This window comes from Hemitrygon akajei, unplaced genomic scaffold (genome assembly GCF_048418815.1).
Source record: "Hemitrygon akajei unplaced genomic scaffold, sHemAka1.3 Scf000126, whole genome shotgun sequence".
In the NCBI taxonomy this organism is placed as follows: domain Eukaryota; kingdom Metazoa; phylum Chordata; class Chondrichthyes; order Myliobatiformes; family Dasyatidae; genus Hemitrygon; species Hemitrygon akajei.
This window is the reverse complement of record NW_027332012.1, coordinates 723,158-736,545: the sequence shown is the minus strand read 5'-3', so window position 1 is coordinate 736,545 and position 13,388 is coordinate 723,158. Positions and strand designations below refer to the sequence as shown.

General features: G+C 44.1%; 1 pseudogene; it reads left to right on the top strand.

Annotated features, from left to right (window-relative positions):
- LOC140723691 (uncharacterized) overlaps nucleotides 1-13,388 on the top strand; it is an 805,012-nt pseudogene that overhangs the window by 96,885 nt on the left and 694,739 nt on the right.

Genomic DNA, 13,388 nt, shown 5'->3' with positions numbered 1-13,388 from the left:
TATATGAAATTTACAACCAGTGTCATCCACAGGAGGATGAAGCTGCCGGAGAGGGCGAAGAGTAAAACCACAGACCTCCTCCTGCTCTCCATCTCCGGGTCACTGCGGTTCTCCCCCTTGCTGTGACCCTTCAGCCCCTTACGGATCCGACTGGCCAGTAAAATGTGCCGGACTGTCAGAGCGTTGTGCAGCAGGATCCCAGCGAAAGGGAGGAACGGAGTTAAAACCGTATCGAGCCAGTCATATCCTACCCATCTGGGGTGAGTGAAATAATTATCCCTGGTGTCACAGAGCCACGGTACATTGTTGATGATCATCCCGGGTTTCCAAGTAAAGTAACGAGGAAACGTTTTTCAAGCAAAACAGTACGCCGGTTGTTGTTAGAACCACAGCCGCAGTTTTCCCGGTGCAATATTTTGTTTTCAGCTTCTGGCAGCAAATGGCGACAAACCGGTCAAAGGTGAAAGTGACGGTGAACCAGACAGAACAGTCTGTGGCTGTGAACATCAGTACATCGATAACACTGCACACAGGGGTGATGCTCAGAAAACTCCTCGGGAAATAATACCAATTGATTCGATACAAAATGACCTTGGTGACAACGGTCAGTAGATCCGCCGCTGCCATGGCCACCAGGTACCGAGGAGTGGTGCAGGTAGAGAGGCCGCACTTTCCCCGGGACAGGATCACAATCGCCATTAGATTCACTGTGGAGAAGAGAGAGAGAGAGAGAGAGAGAGAGAGAGAGGAGAGAGAGAGAGAGAGAGAGAGAGAGAGGAGAGAGAGAGAGAGAGAGAGAGAGAGAGAGAGAGAGAGAGAGAGGAGAGAGAGAGGAGGAGAGAGAGGAGAGAGAGAGAGAGAGAGAGGAGAGAGAGAGAGAGAGAGAGAGAGAGAGGAGAGAGAGAGAGAGAGAGAGAGAGAGAGAGAGAGAGAGAGAGAGAGAGAGAGAGATGAGGAGAGAGAGAGGAGAGATGAGAGAGAGAGGAGAGAGAGAGAGAGAGAGAGAGAGCAGATACTGGACATTATCTGGGATTTAACACTGATATCGGGTTTCAGCTAAAGATCGGGATGGTTGGAGTCTGTGAACGGCTGTTAATCTGACAGCAGACACGGGTCACAATGTCTTTGACCTGCCTTCCTCAGTGTGGAGATAGAACGACGTGTGTTCCACCATCGGCGATTAAAAAAAAAAGAAAAACAAAAGAGCTGCAAGAACGATGACCATCGCTACTGATCCCGATTCTATTCGCTGATGGAGCCGGTTTCACTGATTTCACCCTGAATGACCATCCCTCCGGAATCTCGGCATCTGATGTGACCGTGACCGAGAAGGCATACACACCAAAATACTGGATGGACAGATTAGCAGCCAGAGACTGAATGGCTCGGCTAATGGATTATTTTACAGCGCAGTTTAATTCGATAACACACGGCAGCAGATCTATGCAGACTGTTTCAGGTAATCAGACCCAATTATTGACCAACAGGCAGCGGGATCCGACTGTGACTGACTCCGCAGGGAGACGTGAAAGTCTGGACCAGAGAATTTCTCTGATCAATAACTGAGAAACAGTGAACTCTCCAATGTCCAGCCCTCCCAGTCACACTTTCACAGAAAATTGGCTGTGCCCAGCAGTGGTACAATTCTGGACAAGGTGTTATTAATGACGAAAACAGCGTTCGAGCCGATTCCGTGACTTACAGAAGGGGCTGAGATTTAGTGCTGCTCGTCATTAAATATGAAAAATTAGAATGTTGAACTGACAGTATCGATAACTCTGACAGATACTTGTGCAACGATCATCAAAATTGGAAGCTTGTAAAATGGTCATAAACAGGATCACAGAAATAGCAAACATGAATTGCTCTGCTCACTCACCAGGAACTCCTATGACTGCAATGAACACGTACAATATTTTCCCCACACTCAAGTACATATCCAACATTGCAGACATTTTCTCTGTCCAGTAGTTTGTCCTCCTGTGCTACAGTCGATCTCTCGGAATGAGATGTTGAGATTACACATGCTTGAGGTTTTTTAATATCATTTAGCGACTCCACGGAGACAGATTTCTACAGATTTTAAATAAAAGATTTTTAATTTTCTTACAAACCAAATACGTGAAGCAGGTGCAATCCTCGCTGTGACAGATTCAGAATAAACTGATGAATTTATATTTAGACCATTTGTGGGAGTTAGTTTATCCCAACAATGGTGACTGAACCTTCCGAGGTCTCTTATCAGCTAACGGTGCTTCCACTGTACATATGCACCATTTGTCAGACACAGAATATGGAAGTAATTATGGCATAGTAGCTTGTGAAACTGTATTGAATCACCGACTCTTACCAATCTCCTCAAGAGCATAAACCCTTGATGAAGGTTATGTTTGGAGGACTCTACCGAAGGGGTTTCAAAAATAATGTCTCTTTGTGGTGATGAATAAACACTTTCCTATCCATGAAACGCTCAACGACTTCAGCGACCCAGTCATACTCAGAACATTTGGGGGCTCGTCCAGGACCCGCCCTTAACCCTGACATATCGCCATCAAACTCACCAGTCTAGTGTAGGGGAGCATGTTTTAATCACAGCACCCTGTATGTGTCAAGGAAGACGGCAGAGAGCCGAAGAGGTGGTAAGAAAGTCTGTCCACACTCTCGTACTTATCCAACATTGGAAATGTTCAACATTGGAAATCATTGTCCAGTGATTTGTCCCCCTCTACAACAGGCGATCTCTCGGAATGAAATGTTGAGGGTAGCACATGCCTGGCGTATTTAATATCATTTATCGACTCCACGGGAACAGATTTCAACAGATTTAAAAATAATTTAAAAATTATTTACAAACCAATTGCGTCACGCAGGTGCAATCCCTGGACCACTTTTGGGAGATATTTGTCCCAACAAAGGTGGCTGAACGTTCCGAGTTGCTTTATCAATTAAATGTGTTTCCACTGTATATATGTACTTCAAATGAACTATTATTCAGACACAGAATATTGATATAATTTGTGTCATTCTATCTTGAAATTGAACTGATTCATCGACCGTTACCATTCTCGCCAGGATTACAAACTCTGGATGCAAGGTATGTTTAGGGAGCTCTATCGAGAGGGTTTCCAAAACAAAACGTCTGTTTGTGGTGATGATTAAACACTCCTCTAACCATGAAACCCTCCAACGACATCAGTGACTCAGTCAGTCAGAATATTTCAGAGTTCGTCTAGGACCCATCCCTAACCCTGACACATGGCCATCAAATTAAACAATCCAGTGGGGGGAGTATGTTTTAATCATGGCATCCTGTGTGTGTCAAAATACATGGCTGCGAGCATGAGTGGCGGATAAGAAGGTGAGTGTGTGTGTGTGTGTGTGTGTGTGTGTGTGTGTGTGTGTGTGTGTGTGTGTGTGTGTGTGTGTGTGTGTGTGTGTGTGTGTGTGTGTGTTGCATGTACAAGAACCATCAAGTAATCAAGAAGAACAGAGCTCAAAATTCAACTTCCATTTTTTATTATTTTATGTACGAATGAAACTGCCTTGAGACTCGTCACCTGTCCGGATCAGCAGACACCCCCACATGCACAGAGCAAGAATAATTACAAATTGTTCACAAATCGGCTGTCTCCATTTAACAAAAGCAAGAACAGAAGTCAAAGTTCATATTGCATTTATTATTGAAGTCTGTATGAACGGAACAACTTTGAGATTCGATACTCCTCGAAATCCAACGGCTCCCACAAGTCAGTGTGCACCCCCGAATCCGCCGACACACCCAACTCTGTGCAAATCAGTGTGAGCCCACAAATCTGTGCTCACTGGAAAACGTAGATTCAAGCCTTAAATCAGTGTGCATCCCGAAAGCAAAGGACACCTCAAAATCCCTGTGCACCCAACCATTCGCTTCCATACCCCTAAATCTTAGCACATCCGTGAAGCAAGATCAGCCGCCGAATCACTCCTGCCTCCCCAGGTCTCCCATGTGTCCCGTTCCGTGCGCATTGCTTGTCACAGAAAATATTACAGCGGTGCTTTGACAGAATTGATTAGAGGGCTCGACTAGTGAGGTATTTTGGGTGGAATTGAGGAATGGGAAAGGTGTAGTAACACTTATAGGGGCGTATTATAGACCACCTAATGGGGAGCGAGAAATGGGGGAGCAAATTTGTAAGGAGATATCAGATATTTCTAGGAAGCATAAGGTTATGATTGTGGGAGATTTTAATTTTCCACACATAGACTGAGAAGCCCATTCTGTAAAAGGGTTGGATGGTTTGGAGTTTGTAAAATGTGTGCAGGATAGTTTTTTTGCAGCAATACTTAGAGGTACCAACTAGAGAAAGGGCAGTGTTGAATCTCCTGTTAGGGAATGAGGTAGGTCAGGTGACAAAGGTATGTGTTGGGGGGCACTTCAGGTCCAGTGATCACAATGCCATTAGTTTCAATATAATTATGGAGAAGGATAGGACTGGACCCAAGGTTGAGATTTTTCATTGGAGAAAGGCTAATTCTGAGGAGATGCGGAAGATTAGGACAATTGTTTTACGGGAACGATGTAATAAAAAATGGAGGACTTTTAAAGGTGAGATTTTGAGGGTACAGAATATTTATGTTCCTGTTAGGTAGAAAGGAAAGGCTAAAAGTTTGAGAGAACAATGGTTGTCAATGGATATTGGAAAATTGGTTCGGAAAATGAGAGATATCTACAATAAATATAGGCAGCATGGAGTAAATGAGGTGCTCGAGGAATATAAAGAATGTAAAAAGAATCTTAAGAAATAAATTAGAAAAGTTAAAAGAAGATATGAGGTTGCTTTGGCTAGTAAGGTGAAAATAAATCCAAACGGTTTCTAAAGTTATATTAATAGCAAAAGGATAGTGAGGGATAAAATTTGTCCATTAGAGAATCAGAGTGGACAGCTATGTGTGGGGCCAAAAGAGATGGGGGAGATCTATTCTTCAGTATTCACTAAGGAGAATGATATTGAATTGTGTAAGGTAAGGGAAACAATAGGGAAGTTATGAAAACTATTATGATTAAAGAGGAGGAAGTACTGGCGCTTTTTAAGGAATTTAAAAGTCGATAAATCTCCAGATCCTGACAGGATATTCCCTAATACCTTGAGGAAAGTTAGTGTAGAAATAGCAGAGTCTCTGACAGAAATACTTCAAATGTCATTAGAAACGGGGGTGGTGTTGGAGGACTGGCGTATTGCTCATGTGGTGTCATTGTTTAAAAAGTGTTCTAAGTGTAAAGCTAGCAATGATAGGCCTGTCAGTTTGACGTCAGTGGTGGGTAAAATAATGGAAAGTATTCTTAGAGATGGTGTATGTATTTATCTGGATAGGCAGGGTCTGATTAGGAACAGTCAACATGGATTTGTGCGTGGAAGGTCATGTTTGACAAATCTTATTGTATTTTTTGAAGAGGTTACGAGGAAAGTTGACGAGGGTAAAGCAGTGGATGTTGTCTATATGGACTTCACTAAGCACTTTGACAAGGTTCCGCACGGAAGGTTAATTAGGAAGGTTCAACCGTTAGGTATTACTATTGAAGAAGCAAAATGGATTCAACAGTGCCTGGGTGGGAGATGCCAGAGAGTAGTGGTGGATAACTGTTTGTCAGTTTGGACGCCGGTGACTAGTGATGTGCCTCAGGGATCTGTACTGGGTCCAATACTGTTTGTCATATTCATTAATGATCCGGATGATGGGGTGGTAAATTGGATTAGTAAGTATGCAGATGATACTAAGACAGGCGGCGTTGTGGATAATGAAGTAGGTTTTCAAAGCTTGCAGAGAGATTTAGGCCAGTTATAAGAGTGGGCTGAACGATGGCAGATGGAGGTTAATGCTGATAAGTGTGAGGTGCTACATTTTAGTAGGATTAATCAAAATACAACATACATGGTAAACGGTGGGGTATTGAAGAATGCAGTAGAACAGAGTGATCTAGGAATAATAGTCATGGTTCCCTGAAGGTGGAATCTCATGTGGATGGGGTGGTGAAGAAAGCTTTTAGTATGCTGGCCTTTCTAAATCAGAGCTTTCAGGACAGGAGTTGGGATATAATGTTAAAATTGTACAAGGCATTGGTAAGGCCAAATTTGGAGTATTGTGTACAGTTCTGGTCACCGAATTGTAGGAAAGATGTCAACAAAATAGAGAGAGTTCAGAGGAGATTTATAGAATGTTACCTGGGTTTCAACACCTGAGTTACAGAGAAAGGTTGAACAAGTTAGGTCTTTTTCTTTGGAGCTTAGAAGGTTGACGGGGCACTTGATAGAGGTATTTAAAATTATGTGGGGAATAGAGTTGACGAGGATAGGCTTTTTTTCCATGAGAGTAGGGGAGATTCAAACAAGAGGACATGGGTTGAGAGTTAGGGGGCAAAAGTTTAGGGGTAACACGAAGGGGAACTTCAGTATTCAGAGAGTGGTAGCTGTGTGGAACGAGCTTCCAGGAGAAGTGGTAGAGGCAGTTTCAATATTATCATTTAAAGTAAAATTGGATAGGTATATGGATAGTAAAGGAATGGAGGGTTATGGGCTATGTGCAGGTCGGCGGGATTAGGTGAGGGTAAGCGTTCGGCAAGGACTAGAAGGGCCGAGATGGCCTGTTTCCGTGCTGTAATTGTTATATGATTATATGATTTCTCCCTTATTTTTCGCCCAGAACAATCAAACGGTCCACAAAGGTTGACTCTTTCATTCCCTGTTCAACCTCCTCAGAGTTAAACCCATGATATTGCTATATCTCTTACAAACAACGAAATGCTGTATAGTTCCCCGAACCAGTGTACACACCTCCCTCTGTTGTACTCGCCAAAGTGTTCTCAGTAGCCAAGCCGTCACGACAAAGCGCTAGTGTTGTCTGCTAGCTACTCTCCGACACAAACACACCCACACAAGAGACGGACAGACACACACGCGAACGCATATAAACACTCGGAGATACAGACAAACAAAGATACCTTAATAATGAACACATTATGAACTTCGAACTTTTTAAGATGGAGGCAGCTGTTTGGGAGTGCAAATTTATTTCAGACACTGTGTATCGGCGGATTTGAGAATGCACACAGACTGGGGTGCCTTTGGATTTAGGGATGTGATGTGAATCTCAAGATTGTTTCATTTATAGACACTTTAATAACAAATACACTTTGAACTGTGTTCCTGCTGTTTGATTTAAGGTGGAGGCAGCTTTTTTGTGGTTTGTTTGAAGTGATTCTTGCTCTGGGATAATCTAATGAGCATGTGGAGTTGTCAGCAGGTTTGGGGTGCGCACAGAACTGGGTATGTAGGTGGATTTGGGAGAGTCGGCAGGTTTGGGGTGCGCACGGATCTGGGTATGTGGGTGGATTTGGGAGAGTCGGCAGGTTTGGGGTGCGCACAGATCTGGGTATGTAGGTGGATTTGGGAGGGTCAGCAGGTTTGGGGTGCGCACGGATCTGGGTATGTAGGTGGATTTGGGAGTGTCGGCAGGTTTGGAGTGCGCACGGATCTGGGTATGTAGGTGGATTTGGGAGTGTCAGCAGGTTTGGGGTGCGCACGGATCTGGGTATGTAGGTGGATTTGGGAGAGTCGGCAGGTTTGGGGTGCGCACGGATCTGGGTATGTGGGTGATTTGGGAGTGTCGGCAGGTTTGGGGTGCGCACGGAACTGGGTATTTAGGTGGATTTGGGAGTGTCGGCAGGTTTGGGGTGCGCACGGATTTGGGGATACACTCTGATTTGGGAGCGAACACTGAGTTGTGGTTTGTCTGTGGCTTTGAGGGTGTGCACAGTTTTGGGAGAACACACAGATTTGCAGATTAGCGCAGATTTGGGAATCCCCGTGCATTCGGAGGTTTTCGAATCTCAAGGTTGTTTCATTGATACAAACTTTAATAATAAATGCAACCAGAATCTTGACTATTTTTTAGAGTGGAGGCAGATATTTTGAGACTGTTAGAAATGATCCCTTCTCTTAGATAATGTAACTTGCATGTGGGGGCGTCAACAGGTTTGGGATGCGCACAGATCTGGGTATCTCGTTAGATTTGGGGGTGTCTACAGTTTCGGCGTGGTCACGGATTTGGGGGTGCACACAGATTTGAGGAATGCGCAGACTTAGGGATGTTTTGGTGAATATGGGGGTACACAGCGATTTGATGATGTGAGCAGATATCGGGGTTTGTCAGCGAATATAAGGATCCGTGGATTTGGGATACCCACTGCTGAAGGGATAAAGATGGGTTTGGTGAGGTGCGAAGATTTAATGGGATGTAAATGATTATACGAGGAATATGCATGTGGACGTGTTAGCAATTTAAACTTTGTTCTTGCTATTTTGTAAAGTGGTTGAAGTGAATCCTGCTCTGTGAGGGTGTAATGTGTAGGTGTGCGCACGGATTTGGTTTACGCATGGATTTGCGGATGTGCGCATATTTCAGGACCTGTCGGTGAATCTCGGGGTGCGTATGGATTTGGCGGTAAATGTTGCTTCGAGGATGTGCACAGATTTAGGGGTATGTCAGTCATTTTGTGCGTGCACTGGAATTTTCGGGTATCTGTTGCTTTTGGGGTGCACGCAGATTTGAGGGTTGAATAAATTTTGCCAGTGAGCACAGACTTGTGGATGCACACTGATTTGCACAGAGTTGGGGGTTTTGGCGGATTCGGGGGTGGGAACTGGCTTGGGGGAGCCGGATGATTTGGAGGTCTGTTAGAACTCAAGACTGTTCCGTTTTTAATGCAATAACAATTAATTCAATATGTACTTTGACTTCTGTTCTTGTTTATTTTTTAATGGAGATAGCTATTTTATGAACTGTTTGAAATGATCATTGCTCCGGGATAATCTAATTTGCGTGTGCGGGTGTCTGCTGAAATGGAGTTGTGACGAGTCTCGAAGTTGATTTATTTCTGACAGAGAAATTGAAATTTTGAAAGTTTGAAAAGTGACCTCTGTTCTTGATTTGTTACGGTTCAGCAGCCATTTTGTGAAGCGTTTGAAAGGAGAGTTCGAGAACACCTGCATTGCGGAGACAGATGGGAAGGTGGGAAGGGACTGAACCAAGGAGGATAAACTGAATTGGAGGTGTACGGGCACGTGTATAGTCAGGCAGGGACAAGCAGTGACACAGACACAGAAACACACTGAGACACACTAACACTCATAGACGCGCGCGCGCGCACACACACACACACACACACACACACACACACACACACACACACACACACACACACACACACACACACACACACACACACACACACACACACTCAAAACTGCACTTTCTTATCCGCCTCTCCAGCTCTCAGCCGTGTCCTTTGAAACATACGGCGTGACATGATTAAAACAGACCCTTCCCCCCCCCCACTAGACTGCTCAATTTTATGGCATGTGTTCCGGTTAGGGATGGGTCCTGGATTAGCATCCAAATGATCTGCGTTTGACTAAGTCACTGAAGCAATTGGAGGATTTAGTGGATATGAAATTGTATTTATTCATCAACACAAACAGACATTTTCTTCGAGGCCCTCTCAGTAAGGTCCCACAAACACAAACTACATCAGGAGTTAATACTCTGGAGGAGAATGGTAACAGTAGGTGATTCAGTAGAATTTCAGAAGCACAATGACATAATTTACTTCAAGATTCTGTGTCAGACAAATGGTTCTTTTGAAGTACATATTTCCAGTGGAAGCACATTTAATTGATGAGACACCTCGGACGGTTCAGTCACATTTGTTGTAACAAACTAACTCCCACACATGATCTAAATATTATTCATTAATTCAATCAGAATCTGTCATCGCAGGGATTGTACCTGTCTGACGTAATTGGTTTGTAAATAATTTTAAAACCTTTATTTTTAAATCTGTTGAAATCTGTCCCTGTGGAATTGCTAAATGGCTTTAAAAACCCCAGGCATGGGTGCCTTAACATTTCATTCCGAGAGATCGCCTGTCGCACAAAGATACAAATCACTGGCCAAAGAAAATGTCTGCAGTGTACGATAGGTACAAGAGTGTGGAGAAAATATTGTACATCTTCATTGCTGTCATTGGAGTTCCAGGTGAGTGAGCAAAGCATTTCATGTTCGGTATTTCTGGGTTTTCTGAGCCTGTTTAAGATAATGTTACAAACTTACAACCTGCTCATCACTGCACAAATATCCATCAGAAGTATCGACCCTGTCAATTTCACATTCGGAATTTTCATATTTAATAACAAGTGGAAATAAGTCTATGTTTCCGCTCTAACTCACGGGATCGAATTGAACGCTGTTCTTTCCTTGAATCATACCTCGTCCAGAGATGTCCCAGTGCTGGGGCCAGGGATCTCTCCGGGAAGTTGTGACTGGGAGATGTTTGCATTCTGTAGTATACTTTTCCTAAGTTATTGATCAGAGGGAAACCCTAGTCCTGTGCTTCACGTCTCCCTGTGGAGTCTGTCACAGTCGGATCCCACTGTCTGTTGGTCAATAATTGTGTCTGATCACCTGAACCAGAGTTCACGGATCTACTGCGGTGTGTTATCGAATTAAACTACACTGCAGATTTAATCCATTAACGGAGCAACTCAGCCACAGGTCACTAAGTTGTTCCTTCTTTCCCTTTGGAACCCGTCATAAGTCGGGGCAGCGCTTCGTCCTGAAGGAGAGTCTCGACCCGAAACGAAAGATGATTCAATTCCATGGATGCTGCCTGACCTGCTGAGTTCCTCCAGTTTTGTGTGTGTTGCTCCTCTCTGTATTCCTTCTCGGCCTCATCAGATGCTGATTTTCCAGAGTCCTGGTCAGTCACAGTTAATTCAGTGAAACCGGCCCCATCAGCGACTGGAATGGGGATCAGCACCGATCGTTGATGTTCATGAAGATCGGTTTTTTTTTAATCGCCAACGATTCCCCACACATCGTCGTATCTCCACACTGAGGAAGACAGGTCAGAGACATTTCTGGTGTTAGATTAGCAGCCGTTTACAGCCTCTAGTATTCCCGAGTTTTAGCTAAAGCCCGATCCCATGTTAATTCCCGGAGAATGTTTTCAGTAATGCCCAGTGTCTGTTCTCTCTCTCTCTCCAGTGAATGTAGTGGCGATTGTGATCCTGTCCCGGGGGAAGTGCGGCCTCTCTACCTGCACCACTCGCTACCTGGTGGCCATGGCAGCGGCGGATCTCCTGACCATTGTCACCGAGGTCATTTTGGTTCGAATTAGATTCTATTACTTCCCGTGGTGTTTTCTGAGCATCACCCCTGTGTGCAGTGTTATCGATGTACTGGGCTACACAGCTACACGATGTTCTGTCTGGTTCACCGTTACTTTTACCATTGACCGGTCTGTCGCCATTTGCTGCCAGAAACTGAAACCAAGATATTACACCGGGAAAACTGCGGCTGTGGTTCTAACAATAACCGGCGTACTGTTCTGTCTGCAAAACGTTCCTCGATACTTCATACTGGAACCTGTAATAATAATCGACAATATACCGTGGTTCTGTATTAACAAGGACCAGTATTACACTGAACCCTGGTGGGTAGGATATGACTGGCTCGATACGGTCTTAACACCGTTCTTCCCTTTCGCTGAGATCCTGCTTCTCAACGCTCTGACAGTCAGGCACATTTTAGTGGCCAGTCGAGTCCGTAAGGGGCTGAAAGGTCAGAACAAGGGAGAGAACCGCAGTGACCCGGAGATGGAGAGCAGGAGGAGGTCTGTGGTTTTACTCTTCACCATCTCCGGCAGCTTCATCCTCCTGTGCATGACAATGGTTGTAAATTTCATATATTATCAGGTCAGGGGAACAGGACACGATTTCAATGCTTCTGAATGGATCTTTCACTACGTCGGGTTTTTCCTGATGAGTTGCAGCTGCTGCACGAACACATTTATTTACGCGGTGACTCAGTCGAAATTCAGGGAGCAGGCGATCAGCGCGGTGAAATATCCCGTCACTTCGATGCTTCAGTTGATTAAAGGCGCCGCATCCTGAGTAGTCGCCAGAGGCGGCGGCAGAGTCTCCAGTCCGGGCTCCAGCTCCTCAGATTCACCGCCTGATCTCCCGGGTGTTATTTCCGGGCGGATTGTCCCATCGACCGGCAGTCCGGGACGTTAAGATAGTGTGTGTGTGGGGAGGGGCAAAGCACCGTCCAAGAGAGTCAGAACCTCATTCTTCCTGCCAGATGCCTGAACTACTCCGGAATGCCGCCCGCACATCCATCTGCGGATATGTCCATCTATTCCCATTCCGCTCACCAACTTCACTGTCAGACATTCCCACAAGACGGCGCGGGACGAGTCAGATGCTCATTTAATAACCCAATGTGAATCACACCAGTCTCCGCCATCTCGTTTAATGATTGGTAAAATTAAGACACTCCAACTTAAAGGCGCATTCCCATTATCAACTGGACTGTACTGGGGTGTAGAGACTGGGAAATAATAGAGAACTGCTTCTGTCTTCTAATGAAAGCTAAATTACCCCCAATAAATCCTATCGATTATACGTAATGAAACACAATACTGCCAATTAAATTAAAGTCACCCCCATGACTTAAGAAAGCTGTTCAATGAAATCGACTAAGCCCCCCCAAGTTGCAATGAAGCTTGTATGATTTCATTCCTGATATGCTTCACCCTGAAATGGCCTGTGTTCAACCTTTCCATAATAAAAAAGTCTACACAATCCAGACGCATGTTTTGGAACAGGGCAAAAGGAATAATTAAGCTTAGTCAGTCACGGCGATATAATTCATTCCCTTCTTGTTTCACCCATAAACCATAAACTTACATGTTCCCAGTCTAGCTCATGTCAATAGAATTCCGTCTGTTCTTGTTTTACCCTTTTACCCATACACCCAACACGTTTATGTATTCTGTAAAGGTGTACCCATTTTCCCATCAGTCTTTCCATAAGCTCCTAATTCTCAACATACATAACTCTGAACTTCTGATTTGTTAAGTGAAGGTTCTTTATCCACAGTTGAACTTTTGTAACTTACAGTCAACCCACTCATTCCCTTCAATACCTCTGTGTTCAGGGACCTATAAGAAGGAAATATATAAACAAGTACTTGAATATGAATTAATGCCTGGTGAGTTTCCAACAGTAAATCTGACTGACTGCTAGAATAACGTGTTTGAGTCATCAAAACATAAAAGTAATTTGAACAATTATAACGTTACGTGTGAAGAAATTTCTCCACCAACCTTAAGCCTAAAATGATGACAACGAGATCTGCTGTATATACTGATAAATGGTTGCAAAGTAATTTCTCTATCACTGTCTATACTTCAGGCATAAAAACGGGCTATTCCAACATTCCCAGTTAAATTTTCTTTCGTTCCATCAGTAAAAATGTTAAAAACTTGACATGATTTGTGTAACGCTTAG